We start from the raw sequence: 17,878 nt of genomic DNA, 5'->3' as shown, positions 1-17,878 counted from the left end.
ACTACTCCATGGAAGAAGAACTCTAAACGAGACGGGTATTACACCTTGGCAAAGTACGCGGCCTCGTCGCTTGACTACAAGGCTCCTCACCATAACGAGAATCGTTCTTGGGACTACAAAGATTCCTTCTTCTTCACAAATGACTTCCCGACCCATATTAATCCGACCCTGATTCTTGACTTCGCCCGAGTTGGTGAGTGTCTTCCCAAACACGTTATCTTTCACATTTTTAGGGATTTTTTGTGTTCGACACTTAGTCAATTCCTATTGAAGAGATCCTTTTTCTCGAACCCACTACGTTCAACTCTTCGAGGATCATCTCCAAGCGATGAAGGCTCTCCCTGACCGAGATTTAGACCTTAGCATCCTGGTAACTGAAGCAAACCTTATTAGGTCGGGGCTTCTCAGCGTAGAACAAAGAATCAACAACCTAGAGCTGAACAAGTATCGCTAGTCCAAAAAGTATTGGGAGTTGGTGTTCCGTCACATCAGTTATGTAGACGAAGGGATTTACAATATTACATAGACTTAATTGACGTGTATCTCCACCGCCCAAGGAGGCAGTCAACTTCTTGGGGCTTTGTACCTCTAGACCGAGTGACGTATTTCATCTCGATCTGGTTTTCCCAATATGGTACCAGCATGAGCTGTGAGGTCGGAAATAGGATAAGACACCCTCACTATTTGCATCGAGGCTCAACTAAACTTGGGCCTCTGATTAGTTGATGTTATTGCAGTACCCTATTGTGGAGAATGTACGCTAACTATTTATTTTGTTCTTGCAGTTCTCATGGGATTGGCAGACATTGCCCGATCTGCCCTAAGGTTAGAAGCTCCCCCAAGCTCTTCGGTAGGAGAAGGGTCGTCACGTCCTCGGGAACAACCAAAACCCTCTCCTCCAGATAAGAGGCAGAGAGTCCCCACTCCCCCTGTGGAGGTTCCTGCGTTAGACTTGCCCCCGATCGTGGAGATTCCTTCCTTGCCCAATATGCTGACTATTTCCTTTTGCCCATGCCACCTCAGCCAAAATGTAAGCTTGCCCATTGACTACCACGTGTTCCATGTGCCCCAAAATCTGCCTGATCAAAATGTTTCAATTTTGCTACAGCAAACCTGAATATTCAGCCATCAACAACATAATTTCATCAAAATAGACTCATATGCTAGCTCATTCCTTTGTGCAAATATTTATCCATGAAATTATTATCTTTAACCCACTAGCTATTAAAAACTAAACAAAAAATAATTAAACTTAATCAAGATAATAAAAACACCAAAGATAGCTACAAAAGATAAAAATAAACTAACATCACCCATACTTTTCACAATTATAAGATCAAAAGTACATGAAATAACTCTTTATTCAAGAGTTATCACACCCCCAAACTTACAACATTACTCGTCCTCAAGTGATGACTCTAAAAACAAAACACAACAAACACAAGACACAAAAGGCACAAACTAAACAACAAAAGACAAGAAAATACAAAGACAAAACACCACAACAATGGACAAACTTTGCTATGCCAATGGTAAAAAGGGGAAGGCTCTCGGGAAATTTTATTTTGAAAAAGAGAAGCTGAATTTCAATATTTCATAAGCTTTAAACCAAATTCTTCAAGCATGAATGTTGCTGCCAAAAATATGAATCAAGTGTTTCACCCTTTAGTGCATGCATAGCTTTTCCTAAACAATTTCAAACACTAAAAATCAAGCTAGACCTTGGTCCTCAAGCTTAAATAGTGTCTCCATAAGTTACTTAGGGATTCCCTCTCCACTAATGTAGACAAACACCACACCAAAGATCAATAGGACTTTATCAAGCTTGTAATGAAAGGCTAGGGTAAAAGTAGGATAAGAGAGATAAATTTTTGGCTCAAATCACCCTAAACACCTCAATCTTTCTAGGCCTAAATACATAAATGCACACATTAATTTCCCCCAAAGAAAACCCCACAACACAATATAAATTTTGCCACTAGCCTTTATTACTAACATACAAAGACAAAACTAAAACAACTTTTCCTTTATTTGAAAAGTACACCCCCAAACTTATTTACAAACATACACACTCTTTTTTTTCTTTTTCTTTTTTGATTTTTTCTTCTTTTTTTTTAGATGCTTTGATGCAAGGGAGTGTACTCTTAATTTTTTTTTTCTTTTTGGATTCTCTCTCTCTCTCTATATATATATATGTATATATTTTTTTTATGAAAATAAACAACTAAATGGCAAGAATACAAGAAAATTGAGAACACACTCTCCCCCCCAAACTTAAAATCAACATTGTCCCCAATGGTGAAAACAAGCAAAAGGAGAAAAGGAAAACACTCACCCAATTTTCTAATCCACTTACTCACAAAACCCCCCAAAATGCATAAAAAATAAATCCTATAAAGATCAAGATGCTAAAAGGGTGTGGTGAAAATAGATGATTATATATATAAAGGTAGGCTAATGAGTGGATAAGAAAGGAAAAATGACACTTAAGCTCAATGGGGTGACTAGTGAGGAAAATGCATACAAGGTAGGCTTCAAAGGCTCAAACGGTCCAAAGATGGCCTAAATCATGTCATCGGTGTGGTGTTGTCTAGGATTTTGCCTCAAGAAAAATCACTAAATAATTCTAGAAACTTAAGCTCTCACAAGAAACTAGCTCTATCTCAGGCGTAAAAAATGCTTAATCAAACTATGCACAAACAAAAAAGAGAAACATTTGCATCAATCAATGGCTAGCAACATTCACATCTAAAGAATTTAGTTGAAAACTCGAAAAAGAAAGACAGTCAGCTTCAACTTAGATTGATTAAAGAAATTGTCATGGAGCCCCCTAGTTACATATGAACAAAAGCAAAGAGTATCGCTACAAGATTAACTAATTAACAAGACAGGAACATAACAAGCAACAAAGCACAGAGAAGCAAGACAAAACAATAGGTAATAAAGGTAGACAACAAGAGAGTACAAGATAGGAATTAATTATATAATAATAATAATAATTACAAATCAAAAGTGGGTTAAAGAATCTCCCTCCTCCTAGTCCTCGAAATCAGCATCCGAAGGATTAGGGCCATCATGCACAATCGGTGCGGTCCACGCCTCCAGGATGGAGCTGGGGAAGACTGGAAATGCAGCGGTTGGTTTGTGGAAGTTTCGCTGGAGGGACTTGATGAGGGCTGCATCCCTCTGCTTAGCATACTTCTAGTAAGCATGCTGTTGAGCTTCCGTAGACACTTACCGGCTAAGAATCTCCTGCTGCTGGGCAATGAGGTCAGTGAGCGGAACTGGGGGAGGCATGGTGGAGGGCCCAGCGGCTGAGGCAGGTGCACGAGTCTTCCCAATGAGAGTGAAATCAATGTCCCCGCGCTGGAAAAGTAGATCCTCTATGGAAGCAAAAGGCACCCCAGCTCTAATGCATAGCTGTGTGATGAGTGAGGGAAATAATATCTTCCCTTTCTTCTTCCTGGCACAGCTAACAAGCTGCCTCGAGATTAATTGGCCTACATTGATACTCAGGCCAGCCAGTATACAATATAACAGGGGCACCCTCTCCTTGGACACCATGGTGTCATGCGTTGTGGGTAGCAATCGACACTTCAAAAAGCTTAACCATACTCCAGCTTCAGGCAAAATGGAGGTGTGCAAGAGAGTGCGCACACCGCCAGAAGATATACACCATTGAGTTCCGGGAGCTGCGACACGCTGTAGCGCCTTGTCAAAGTCAGCTTGGGTAGGTGCCAAGATCATTTCTTTATAAACAGCGCAGTCAACGCTGGCTAACCCAAAGAGGGCATTAATAGCCTCACCAGTAAAAGAGACAACCTTGCCACAAACCAACACTTCAGAATTCTCAGCGGAGGCTAGGTTGGCATAAAATTCTCTGACCAATGGAATAATGGCATGCTCTGGTTTCTGGCAGAAAAGTTCCCAATTGTGTTGCTCAATGACAGTATTGATAAAAGCAGGCACCTCAATATTTGTAGGCAAAAATCCTCTTTCTGGAAACAATTTCTTTGTCTTGACAGACTCATATCTGGCCTTGGCTTGAGCAGAAGTAAGTTTTCTGGCAGGACCTGAAGGGGTAGTTGTTTTCTTGGTTTTAGGAGGTGGGACAACTGTGTGTGTAGGCTGGGGGGCAGTGTTTGTGGAAGTGGCAGTCTTTTGTTGGTTTGGTGGGGGTGCAGTTGATGCTGGTGGGCTGGTCTTTTGGATTTGAGTCGGGGTGGTTTTGGTTTGGTGGCGGGTGGAGTAGTTTTGGCCTGGGTAGGAGTATTTATAGCTGCTGGGGCAGGCAATAGGAGTGGGGCAGTGGGAATTTGTGGGGTCTTTGGTGGGACAATGGTGGTTTTGGATGTCTTTTTGGTTGTTTTGGTTGGTTGTGGGATAGAGGTTGATGTAGATTTTGGTTTATCTGGTGGTGGGACAGGGGATGGTGGGGTAGTGTTGGGCTTCTTTCTCTGTGCTCGTGTTTTAATGGTCATGATGGGCAAAAAGACAGCAACTAATTCACAAGGCTATCACACAACAAAAGGAGCATCTGAACAGTAATGCCACAGAATTTCCAGCAGAATAATAGAGTAATATTACCACCCCTTAAGGCCACAGATTATCCAACAGAGTTTCCAACAAATATGTGTGCTCACCAGATCAAAGACTATCAGTAACTCAAATTCCCATTAATATATATAGCACTAAACGGGGACAAGGAAATTAATACCCCATGGTTGAGTGGCTCGGCCGACTGTTGGAATGCTTGGGCTCGGATACACCGGGGTGGACTGGGCAGAGAGCTTCTTGGTTGGGACACGCAAAGGGTGGTGGGCACAACGCTGAGCAGAGGGTGTTGGGGTCGCTGGGAACCACCTAGCCTCGGATGCGCCTGGTAGGCTGAGTGTGTTGGTGGGGGAGCTTTGGCTTGGTTCGGGAGGCTGGGTGCCAAAATGTGGCGCGAAGGGGCCTGGGTTTGGCGCTCTGGGTCGCTCATCTACGGCGTACGAAGAGGCGAGGGTAGGGGCTCGCTTGGACTGGGTCGCGGTTTGCTTGGCTGAGGTGCGGTTGGGTGAATGTCGCATGGGGCTGTGGCTGCTTCTGGTGAGATTTGGGGATGGACGGGTGGTGGGAGATGAATATGGGGAAGATGACAATGGGTATTAGGGTATTTGGGGTATAGACATATACATATATTTATATTTTTAATTACATATTTCTGTATATGCATATAAGTATATATATATAGTAAAATATGAATAAATAATATTAAATATAGCATTATTTATTTATTTCTTATGATTTTTTTTAGATATGTATATATATATTTTATATTAATATAGTATTATATATATATATATGTCTCCGAATGAAACCACGACCCAGGAATTTTCTCTGCCCAGATTGCTAACATTTTGCCTAAGATTTGCTTCAGCCACCCAAATTTGACGTAACTCTATTTTTTTTCCGGATATTTTTGCGTACATATTGACGAAGCAAAACTCTCGCAAAACCTTCAGACTCCAACATGACTTTCAAAACACCCTGTTTCTTGATTTCTCAATACCTAAAACACCAAAATACACCTAAAACCACTCCAAAACATCACAATAAAATGGAATTAACATTACAAAAAATTAAAATTAAAATTAAAATAATTAAAAACACTCATATGTATGTATATATATATATTTTTTCTGTTTTCTCTCTTCTTTTTTTTTTTTTATATACAATATCAATTTACCCTTGCTTCTTTTTGGGTTGTCTTTAAATTAGTGCCTGAATCACTTGACAACCCAAAACAACCTCAACTTTAAGGATCCTCCAAAGTGATGGAGGTCTTCTCGCAGTTGACCTCACCACCCCAATAATGTTTCAGCCGCTGCCCATTCACTTTAAACTCCCTTCCACATTGATCTTCGCAAACTTCAACTGCTCCAAAGGGGTAAACTTGCACCACTGTGAATGGGCCAGACCAGCGGGACTTTAACTTGCCAGGAAATAACTTCAAGCGCGAGTTGAAGAGCAATACTTTCTGTCCCTTCTCAAAGACCCGAGCTTGAATTTTCTGATCATGCCACCTCTTAGTTTTCTCCATGTACAACTTAGCATTTTCATAGGAGAACAACCTCATCTCTTCCAACTCATTTAGCTACAACTTTCGAGCTTCTCCAGCAGCTTGGAGATCCATATTGAGTTTCTTAGTGGCCCAATATGCCTTATGCTCCAACTCAACGGGCAAATGACAAGCTTTCCCAAAAACCAAACGATATGGTGACATTCCCAAAGGGGTTTTGAAAGCCGTTCTATAGGCCCAAAGAGCATCATCCAATCGCTGAGACCAATCCTTTCTACTAGGATTCACCACTTTCTCTAAGATTCCCTTGATCTCCCTATTGGACATTTCCGCTTGACCATTGGTTTGGGGGTGGTAGGTTGCGGCAATCTTGTGCTTCACACTATATTTGGCTAACAAAGCTGCCAAAATCTTGTTCACAAAGTGGGTGCCTTCATCATTTATAAGTGCCCTTGGAGTGCCAAAACGGGTGAACACATGCTTATGTAGGAATTTCATGACCACCTTGGAATTATTAGTAGGACTTGCCACTGCTTCAACCCACTTAGAGACGTAGTCAACAACCAACAAGATATACAAATTTCCAAATGATGGTGGAAATGGCCCCATGAAGTCGATTCCCCAAACATCAAACAATTCCACTTCAAGGATGCTATTCAAAGGAATTTCACTCCTTGCTGAAATATTTCCAACACGCTGGCAGCGGTCACATCTCTTAGAAAATTCATGAGCATCCTTGAAGATAGAGGGCCAATAGTACCCCGATTGAAAAACCTTAGCGGCTGTTCTTTGCCCACCAAAATTTCCACCATAAGGAGCTGAATGACAATGCTCTAGTATGCTAGAAACTTCCTCCTCAGGCACACAACGCCTCATGATTTGATCTAAACATTGTTTGTACAAATAGGGCTCATCCCAATAATAGAATCTCACATCATGAAAGAACTTCTTGAGTTGCTGCCTATTCAAATCAGGTGGTTGCAAACCACTCACCAAATAGTTGACAAAATCAGCATACCACGGAGTAGTGGTTTGGTTCACAACCAACAATTTCTCATCGGGGAATGTCTCTTTAATAGGCCCTTCACTTTGCTTTTCACTTCTAGCTTCAAGTCTAGATAAGTGGTCAGCCACTTGGTTCTCCGTTACTTTTCTATCTCGAATTTCCAAGTCAAATTCTTGAAGAAGCAACACCCATCGAATAAGTCGTGGCTTAGCATCCTTTTTAGCAATTAGATACTTGATCGCTGAATGGTCTGTATAAACCACCACTTTAGTCCCCACAAGATAAGCTCTAAACTTGTCAAAAGCAAACACCACCACCAAAAGCTCTTTCTCGATGGTAGTATAGTTCAATTGGGCATCGGCTAATGTCTTGCTTGCATAGTAAATGGAATGAAAAACCTTATCTTTTCGCTGTCCAAGTACAACACCCACAGCAAAATCACTAGCATCGCACATAAATTCAAAGGGGAGAGACCAATCCGGAGCTACAATGATGGGTGCGGTGATAAGAGCCTTTTTCAAAGTCACAAATGCTTCTTGACACTCCTTGGTGAACTCAAATGCTCGATTTTGCTCAAGTAAGGAACAAAGGGGCTTAGAAATCTTTGAAAAATCCTTTATAAACCTCCTATAGAAGCCCGCATGCCCCAAAAAGCTTATATTCCCCTTAACTGTAGTAGGTGGTGGCAATTTTTCTATAACTTCCAGCTTTGCTCTATCCACTTCTATACCCTTGTTAGAAATTCTATGGCCCAACACAATGCCTTCTTGAACCATGAAATGACATTTTTCCCAATTGAGTACCAAGTTTGTTTCTTCACATCTAGCCAAGACTTGCTCCAAGTTAGCCAAACAAGTGTCAAAAGACTCCCCAAATACTGAAAAATCATCCATGAAGACTTCAAGAGACTTCTCCACCATATCTGAAAATATTGCCATCATACAACGTTGGAAAGTGGCGGGGGCGTTGCACAGCCCAAAAGGCATCCTTCTAAAGGCAAAGGTGCCATAAGGACAAGTAAAGGTAGTCTTCTCTTGGTCTTCCGGCGCAATGGAAATCTGATTATAGCCTGAATACCCATCAAGGAAACAATAAAACTCCTTTCCCGCCAACCGATCAAGCATTTGGTCAATGAATGGCAGCGGGAAGTGGTCTTTACGAGTAGCCTTATTCAACTTCCGATAGTCCATACAAACACGCCACCCCGTCACTTGTCTTGTGGGAATCAACTCATTATTTTCATTAGCCACCACCGTGACTCCACCTTTTTTAGGAACACACTGAATTGGGCTAACCCAAGAACTATCTGAAATTGGGTAAACAATTCCATAATCAAGCCACTTAATTATCTCTTTTCTAACCACTTCCTTCATGATAGGATTAAGTCTTCGCTGCTGCTCAATAGAATTATTACAGCAATCCTCCAACAGAATTTTATGCATACAAAATGAGGGACTTATCCCCTTGATATCCGCCATAGTCCAACCAATGGCCGTTGTGTATTTCTTCAAAACAGGCAGCAACAAACTCTCTTTTTCAGCTCCTAACATGGCTGAAATAATTACATGCAAGGTCTCATTATCTCTCAAATAGACATACTTCAAGTGACTAGGCAAAGGCTTCAACTCTAATTTTGGTGGCTCTTGAATAGAAGGCTTAGGAGGCTTAAAATTCCCTTCCGACAAGTTCAATGACTCAAAAGGCCTCCTAAATTTAGCAAAGGGCTGCTTTGACTCCACCCATTTAACTTGGCTTTCTTCCTCTTCACTTAAGTTTTCAAGCTCTTCAAGTGACCTCACCCCCACTCCATCTTTACAAGCTTCCTTATGGAATTTTTCAGCGACAATAGACTCAATTACGCTTAGCCTAGAACATTCCTCAACCTCATCCGGAAACTTCATAGCATTGAACACGTTGAAAGTCACTTGTTGGTCATTCACCCTCATAGCAAGCTCCCCTTTTTGTACATCAATCAAGGTCCTCCCGGTAGCTAGAAATGGCCTACCCAAGATAATAGGAACATCTCTATCCGCTTCATAATCAAGGATGATGAAATCAACCGGAAAGATGAATTTATCAACTTGCACAAGTACATCTTCAATTTTTCCTTCCGGGTGCGCCATAGAACGATCCGCTAATTGCAAAGTTACTGTGGTTGGTCTTGCTTCTACAATCCCCAACTTCTTGGAAATTGACATGGGCATCAAATTGATACTAGCCCCCTAGTCACAAAGTTCTCTACCAACATCTCTACCACCAATAGAACAAGGAATTGTGAAGCTGCCCAGATCCTTCAATTTAGGAGGAATTTTACTCTTCAATATAGCACTACACCCTTCAGTCAATGCCACTGTTTCAAATTCACCAAGCCTCCTCTTTTTAGTTAAAATATCTTTCAAAAACTTCACATAGTTGGGCATTTGCGCCAAAGCTTCCACCAACGGTATATTGATGTGAAGTTGTTTCAAAACATCTAAAAATATCTGGAATTGACTATCTTGTTGCTGCTTTTGAAAGCGCTGAGGAAATGGTGGAGGGGGCTTGCTTATAGGCTTCCCTGTAGCATTTTGCGGAGAAATTGCTGCAGCAATTGCTTCAGGATCAGCATTTAAAATTTTTGATTTCACAGCTTTGTCTCCTTTGTCCCCACTACTTTGGATTGAAGTGGGCTCGCTGTTTCTAGTACAATTATCCTCAGTCAATTCCACATTTTTGCTACTTCTCAAGGTAACCGACTTGCAATGCTCCTTGCCATCTTTCCTTGGATTTTCTGTATCACTAGGCAAGGTGCCTTGTGGTCTATTCCTTAGCTCATTAGCAAGCTGCCCCAACTGAGTTTCTAGATTCCTCAAGGATGCCGCTTGACTCTAAATCACAGCATCGTTCTTGGCCATATATTCCTTCATTAAACTCTCCAAAGAGCTTGATTGAGACACTTGAGGAGGTGGTGATTGAGCTCTTTGTTGTTGTTGAGAAAACCTCGGTGGATATGTAGGCTTGTTTTGCATTGGTGCTCCGCTTGAACTAGCTCCTTGACCCCCCCATGAGAAGTTTGGATGCTGCCTCCACCCCGGATTGTAAGAGTTCGAATATGGGTTATTCCGGTTGGCATTTTGATTCCCCACATAACAAACTGAATCGGGATTCGAAGGACAACTCTCAAATGCATGCCCATCTCCACAATAAACACAAGATACATCGGCAACTTGTCCCATAGCAGCTGGTTGTACCATTCCCCCCAAACTCATGTTCTTGAGAAGGTTAGTCATTGAAGAAACTTGAGCGGTCAAAGCTGTCAATGCATCAACTTCAAGTATACCAGCCACTTTTTGACTTGTTGAGGCTCTAACATTGGACCATTAATAATTGTTGCTAGCTATCCTCTCCAAAATCTCATAGGCTTCATTATAGGACTTAGAGAGAATAACCCCATTGGCTGAAGCATCTAACACCATACGAGTGGAAGAATTGAGCCCATTGTAGAAAGTCTCCATTTGTATACAATGCGGGATCCCATGGTGTGGGCACTTTCTCAATAATTCCTTGAATCTCTCCTAAGCTTCACAGAATGATTCATCTTCCAGCCGCTGAAATGACATGATTTCATTGCGAAATTTGGCATTTTTGGTAGGGGGAAAGTACTTCATCAAGAATTTTTCAGCCAACTCATTCCATGTAGTCACCGAGTCGGGAGGAAGGGTGTTGAGCCAAGCTCTAGCTCGATCCCTCAAAGAGAAAGGGAACAATTTCAACCTTAGGGCCTCATCAGTCACTCCTTGTAGCTTGAAAGAGTCGCTCACCTCCAAAAATGAACGAAGATGAAGGTGAGGATCCTCAGTAGGCAGCCCACTAAATTGACCCACTGTTTGCAACATTTGGAACATAACGGGCTTTAACTCAAATTGGGGTGCTTCAATTTCAGGCCTAACAATGCCCAGATTAAGCTCATTAAACATGGGGGCAACATACTCCCTTATGGCTCTCTCTCTATCATCAACCATAGCAATTATGTTAGTGACATTATTAGCACCCTCAACTCCTTCAACCTCTTCAGCCATATTAAGACGATTTTGAGCCCGTTGTTCCCTTAGTCTTCTTCTAATTGTTCTTTCAATTTCAGGGTCAATAGGAGCTAGTTCAATGTCTTCTTGCTCATTCATATAGTAAATCACCTGAGAAAACACAAGAGCAAGCAAACAAAGCCAGCTCAACAAAGAAAAAAAATAAATTGCAAGTAATTGATTTTACAAGAATTTCTAATTTCAATCCCCGGCAACGGCGCCAAAAACTTGTTGCGATCAATTTAATATTTGATTTTAAATACGCAAGTGCACGTAATCACACAAGTAATATAATGATAAGTAAATCGTCTCCACAGGGATTGCAAATTAAAAAAAAAAAAAGCAAAACAATTACTAAACAATTTTAGAAAATTAAAAATCAAGTGGGTTGTTTATAGGCTAAGCAAAATATTAAAATAAAATGGAAATACTAAAATTAAAAACTGAACTGAACAAGAAAATTGAGAGAAATATATGGATTGTAAAATGGACTTGAATTATTGAATTCCCCTATATTATTTATCCTGAACAACTTGCGGACAGATTGCTGCAGCAATATTATAGCAAAACTCCCAGGTTAACAAGAATTCACTTAAACACTCATAAAACTTTCCCAAATTTTATGACATTAATTCTTCCACCTAATTAAACATATTCCTATGCAAAATCAGATTTAAGAATGTAAATCCAAGTTTAATTCTCAAAAGTTACACAAGGAAAATAACATATCCCTATGTTACTTACTAACATAACCTAACCTAGATTATGACTTGTGTCATCCAAGTTTTTCCCATTACATTTAATCCTTCCAGCATTAAACATAATTAAATAACTTGCCATTGCTGGCCAAACAACAACAACAAGAAATTAATGTAAGCACACTTGAATGAACAAAGGAGATTTTACTAGAATAAAGTGCAAGAAATTTATAGACTATAACATAGGGTTCATCAACAATTCAAGCCACCTAAAAATTAGTTCATGGCTGAGTTCATAGACATTAATTCATAATAAAAACAACCCATAATATTCAGATTTAGAATCCAACTCAGAAATTAATAAAATAAAGTTTAGGAAAAGAAGAAAGAACAAATCCAAAATGATGCTTGAGCTTTCTATGCTTGTCCTCCTTTTTCCTTGTTGGTATTTTAAGCTTTTTCCCCTATATTTTTTTTCTGGTTTTTTCTTGCCAAAAATGTCTGATGGGTACTTGTTACGGCTGAAGCACTCTTTTGGGTATGTTAGGTTTTCTCTTCTCCTTCCAAAAGTACCATCTTGCCCCTCTTTTCTCTCCCAAAACATAAAGTCTTCCTTCTCTTTTGTCCTTTTCTCCAATATGCTGACTATTTCCTTCTGCCCTTGCCACCTCAGCCAAAATGTAAGCTTGCCCATTGACTGCCACGTGTTCCATGTGCCCCAAAATCTGCCTGATCAAAATGCTTCAATTTTGCTACAGCAAACCTGAATATTTAGCCATCAACAACATAATTTCATCAAAATAGACTCATATGCTAGCTCATTCCTTTGTGCAAATATTTATCCATGAAATTATTATCTTTAACCCACTAGCTATTAAAAACAAAACAAAAAATAATTAAACTTAATCAAGATAATAAAAACACCAAAGGTAGCTACAAAAGCTAAAAATAAACTAACATCACCCATACTTTTCACAATTATAAGATCAAAAGTACATGAAATAACTCTTTATTCAAGAGTTATCACACCCCCAAACTTACAACATTACTCGTCCTCAAGTGATGACTCTAAAAACAAAACACAACTAACACAAGACACAAAAGGCACAAACTAAACAACAAAAGACAAGAAAATACAAAGACAAAACACCACAACAATGGACAAACTTTGCTATGCCAATGGTAAAAAGGGGAAGGCTCTCGGGAAATTTTATTTTGAAAAAGAGAAGCTGAATTTCAATCTTTCACAAGTTTTAAACCAAATTCTTCAAGCATGAATGTTGCTGCCAAAAATATGAATCAAGTGTTTCACCCTTTAGTGCATGCATAGATTTTCCTAAACAATTTCAAACACTAAAAATCAAGCTAGACCTTGGTCCTCAAGCTTAAATAGTGTCTCCATAAGTTACTTAGTGATTCCCTCTCCACTAATGTAGACAAACACCACACCAAAGATCAATAGGACTTTATCAAGCTTGTAATGAAAGGCTAGGGTAAAGGTAGGATAAGAGAGATAAATTTTTGGCTCAAATCACCCTAAACACCTCAATCTTTCTAGGCCTAAATACATAAATGCACACATTAATTTCCCCCAAAGAAAACCCCACAACACAATATAAATTTTGCCACTAGCCTTTATTACTAACATACAAAGACGAAACTAAAACAACTTTTCCTTTATTTGAAAAGTACACCCCCAAACTTATTTACAAACATACACACTCTTTTTTTTCTTTTTCTTTTTTGATTTTTTCTTCTTTTTTTTTTTAGATGCTTTGATGCAAGGGAGTGTACTCTTAATTTTTTTTTTCTTTTTGGATTCTCTCTCTCTCTCTCTATATATATATGTATATTTTTTTTTTTATGAAAATAAACAACTAAATGGCAAGAATACAAGAAAATTGAGAACACACTCTCCCCCCTAAACTTAAAATCAACATTGTCCCCAATGGTGAAAACAAGCAAAAGGAGAAAAGGAAAACACTCACCCAATTTTCTAATCCACTTACTCACAAAACCTCCCAAAATGCATAAAAAATAAATCCTATAAAGATCAAGATGCTAAAAGGGTGTGGTGAAAATAGATGATTATATATATAAAGGTAGGCTAATGAGTGGATAAGAAAGGAAAAATGACACTTAAGCTCAATGGGGTGACTAGTGAGGAAAATGCATACAAGGTAGGCTTCAAAGGCTCAAACGGTCCAAAGATGGCCTAAATCATGTCATCAGTGTGGTGTTGTCTAGGATTTCGCCTCAAGAAAAATCACTAAATAATTCTAGAAACTTAAGCTCTCACAAGAAACTAGCTCTATCTCAGGTGTCAAAAATGCTTAATCAAACTATGCACAAACAAAAAAGAGAAACATTTGCATCAATCAATGGCTAGCAACATTCACATCTAAAGAATTTAGTTGAAAACTCGAAAAAGAAAGACAGTCAGCTTCAACTTAGATTGATTAAAGAAATTGTCATGGAGCCCCCTAGTTACATATGAACAAAAGCAAAGAGTATCGCTACAAGATTAACTAATTAACAAGACAGGAACATAACAAGCAACAAAGCACAGAGAAGCAAGACAAAACAATAGGTAATAAAGGTAGACAACAAGAGAGTTCAAGACAGGAATTAATTACAGAATAATAATAATTACAAATCAAAAGTGGGTTAAAGAAGCTCCCTCCTCCTTGTCCTCGGAATCAGCATCCGAAGGATTAGGGCCATCATGCACAATCGGCGCGGTCCACGCCTCCAGGATGGAGCTGGGGAAGACTGGAAATGCAGCGGTTGGTTTGTGGAAGTTTCGCTGGAGGGACTTGATGAGGGCTGCATCCCTCTGCTTAGCATACTTCCAGTAAGCATGCTGTTGAGCTTCCGTAGACACCAACCGGCTAAGAATCTCCTGCTACTGGGCAATGAGGTCAGTGAGCGGAACTGGGGGAGGCATGGTGGAGGGCCCAGCGGCTGAGGCAGGTGCACGAGTCTTCCCAATGAGAGTGAAATCAATATCCCAGCGCTGGAAAAGTAGATCCTCTATGGAAGCAAAAGGCACCCCAGCTCTAATGCATAGCTGTGTGATGAGTGAGGGAAATAATATCTTCCCTTTCTTCTTCCTGGCACAGCTAACAAGCTGCCTCGAGATTAATTGGCCTACATTGATACTCAGGCCAGCCAGTATACAATATAACAGGGGCACCCTCTCCTTGGACACCGTGGTGTCATGCGTTGTGGGTAGCAATCGACACTTCAAAAAGCTTAACCATACTCCAGCTTCAGGCAAAATGGAGGTGTGCAAGAGAGTGCGCACACCGCCAGAAGATATACACCATTGAGTTCCGGGAGCTGCGACACGCTGTAGCGCCTTGTCAAAGTCAGCTTGGGTAGGTGCCAAGATCATTTCTTTATAAACAGCGCAGTCAACGCTGGCTAACCCAAAGAGGGGATTAATAGCCTCACCAGTAAAAGAGACAACCTTGCCACAAACCAACACTTCAGAATTCTCAGCGGAGGCTAGGTTGGCATAAAATTCTCTGACCAATGGAATAATGGCATGCTCTGGTTTCTGGCAGAAAATTTCCCAATTGTGTTGCTCAATGATAGTAGACACCAACCGCCCAAGAATCTCCTGCTGCTGGGCAATGAGGTCGGTGACTGGAACTGGGGGAGGCATGGTGGAGGGCCCAGCGGCTGAGGCAGGTGCACGAGTTTGCCCAATGACAGTGAAATCAATGTCCCGGCGCTCGAAAAGTAGATCCTCTATGGAAGCAAAAGGCACCCCAGCTCTAATACATAGAGAGAGAAAAGCCCTCCAAGCCATGGAGTTGAACAGGTCCACTCGGTGTCAGGTGGAGAAGCTGGAAAGAGAAATAGAGACAATCACCGAGGATGCCTTCTACGTGGCATGGTATCACAACCAAGACATGAGCTTGGATTTCACTGGAGAGCCTGAGAAATATAGTCTCCTCTTCAAAGAGCGCCTCTAAGCGGCTCAGGCTGTAGAAGCAGCTCTAGCTGCTGAGGCGATCCAAGTGGCTTGAACGACCGAGGTGACCCTGTCTGCTGAGGCCACTCAACCAATTGAGGCGACTCTAGCTACTGAAATGGCCCAGGCAGAGGGTGCCCCGAGTGGAGACCCGATCATTGAATTGGTGGTGGAGGTCCCCGAGTATTGTCTATAATTTTACACTTAGGCCTGTGTGCCATAACTTATTGGGGTACAGACAAAAAATCACTCGAGCCCCCGAGCATAGTTGTAATTACTTTACCATTTAAGAATTATGTAGCTTTCCTTGCTTTTTTTTTTTTAATTTGCTTTGGTTCTATGAATTCACCGTAACTTAAATTGCCACGATAATAAGCACTCAAACCTCTTTAACAACTTGGTTCTATACATCCAACTTGGCTCGACTGCCATGAGAACAAGAACTCATATCTGTTTTCAACAGTTGGTTCTATAAATTCAATGTAACACGAATGCCACGAGAACAAGAACTCAAACTGTTTTATACCCTTGGTTCTATAAATTCAACATAACATGAATGCCATGAGAGCAAGAACTCAAACCATTTTATACACTTGGTTCTATAAATTCAACGTAATGTAACCTTCATGAGAACAAGAACTCAAACTGCTTTAAAGGTTGTTCCAACATTTAGTCTCTTGTAGTCTGATAGTCCTAGAAGTTACTTTGATGCAAAATTTACCATTGGTCCTAACTCGGCGTCTTATGCCCCTGCAATCAAAAGATTAGAGCTTTCAGGGCTCCTTGCGCGTGAAACCGCCTGCCCCCCGAGTACACACTACTTGGGAGGTCGGCTGGGGGTTTCAACACTGCTCTCACACCTCCTCGGGAGGTGATGGCCCCTACCCACTTCGTAAAGTTGTCGACGACCACTATGAAATATTTCACTCCTCTGGTCCCTGTGGGCAAGGACCCAATAAGGTTGATGCCCCAGACAACAAAAGGCCATGGGCTGGTCATATGTGTAAGTTCATTTGGAGGTGCTTGGGGAATGTTGGCGAAGCACTGGCATTTGTCGCATTTCTTAACATAATCCATCGCATCCCCCTTCATGGTGGGCCAAAAGTATCCTTGTCTTAATATTTTTTTGGAAAGGCTCTGCCCCCCAGTGTGATCTCCACAAAAGCCCTCATGTACTTCTCGGAGTATCAGATTGGCTTCTGGCTTGGACACACACCGGAGCAAAGGCATGGAGTAACCTCGCCTGTAAAGCCTTTTAGCCATGATTAGGTACCTTGGTACTTGATACAACAACTTTCGAGCTGCCTTCTTGTCTTGGGGCAGCTCCCTGGAGACGAGATATTTTACTATCGGCTCCATTCACCCAACTCCATTCACCCAACTTGGGGTTGTATAGATTCCACCTCGTTTGGAGCCGAAATACTCAGAGACTCCAAGTAATCAATGGGGACCACATTGATTAACTCAACATCTTTGGTCATGGCCAGCTTAGCCAGGGCGTCAGCATTGGAATTCTGCTCTCACGGTACCTGCTGAATAGTGAATCTTCTGAAGTTATGTAGCATTTCTTAAGCCTTTGCAAGGTACGCTGTAACGTCCAAAAAATGATAATAGGGATTAGTGCCTTGATTAGCATGCCAGGAGGCCATAATTGAATATATTTGTGATTTATGGATTAAATGCGTGACTATGTGGCATGCCTGATTTATATGATAATATGAATATATTTATATGCATGTTTATGGGTATTAAATATGCATGTGGGCCCGTTCTTGTTTATAATGGCATATTTTTAATTTTGGCCGTTGAGAGCATAAATGAGATTATGTGTTAAATGGTTAGGAACGCATTATTATGTGGATATATTTGCAGGATTCGACTCGAGGCGATCCTAGGGAGCGGATTAGCGAAATAGTCACAGCAGGGTTTAATACCTGGCTCGGGGAGAACTTAGGGGTATTCTGGGAACTTAGTGAATATTTAGGGATTTATTGTGTAACAGGTAAGTATGTGGTAATTAGTTGGGCATGTCGGGATCAATTGGGAATTCGTAGGACAACTCGATGA

At 40.9% G+C, this 17,878-nt stretch overlaps 1 non-coding gene across 1 annotated transcript; it reads left to right on the top strand.

Annotated features, from left to right (window-relative positions):
• The first annotated feature begins 10,580 nt into the window (after positions 1-10,580).
• LOC133792812 (small nucleolar RNA R71) lies at positions 10,581-10,687 on the top strand. Its single transcript, XR_009874285.1, has one exon. It is a non-coding gene; the product is annotated as a small nucleolar RNA R71 (small nucleolar RNA).
• Positions 10,688-17,878: the final 7,191 nt, after the last annotated feature.

The sequence above is a fragment of the Humulus lupulus genome, chromosome 7, assembly GCF_963169125.1.
Source record: "Humulus lupulus chromosome 7, drHumLupu1.1, whole genome shotgun sequence".
Classification (NCBI taxonomy): Eukaryota; Viridiplantae; Streptophyta; class Magnoliopsida; order Rosales; family Cannabaceae; genus Humulus; species Humulus lupulus.
Note: the sequence above shows the minus strand (reverse complement) of the source record. Positions and strands in the feature narration are given on the sequence as shown.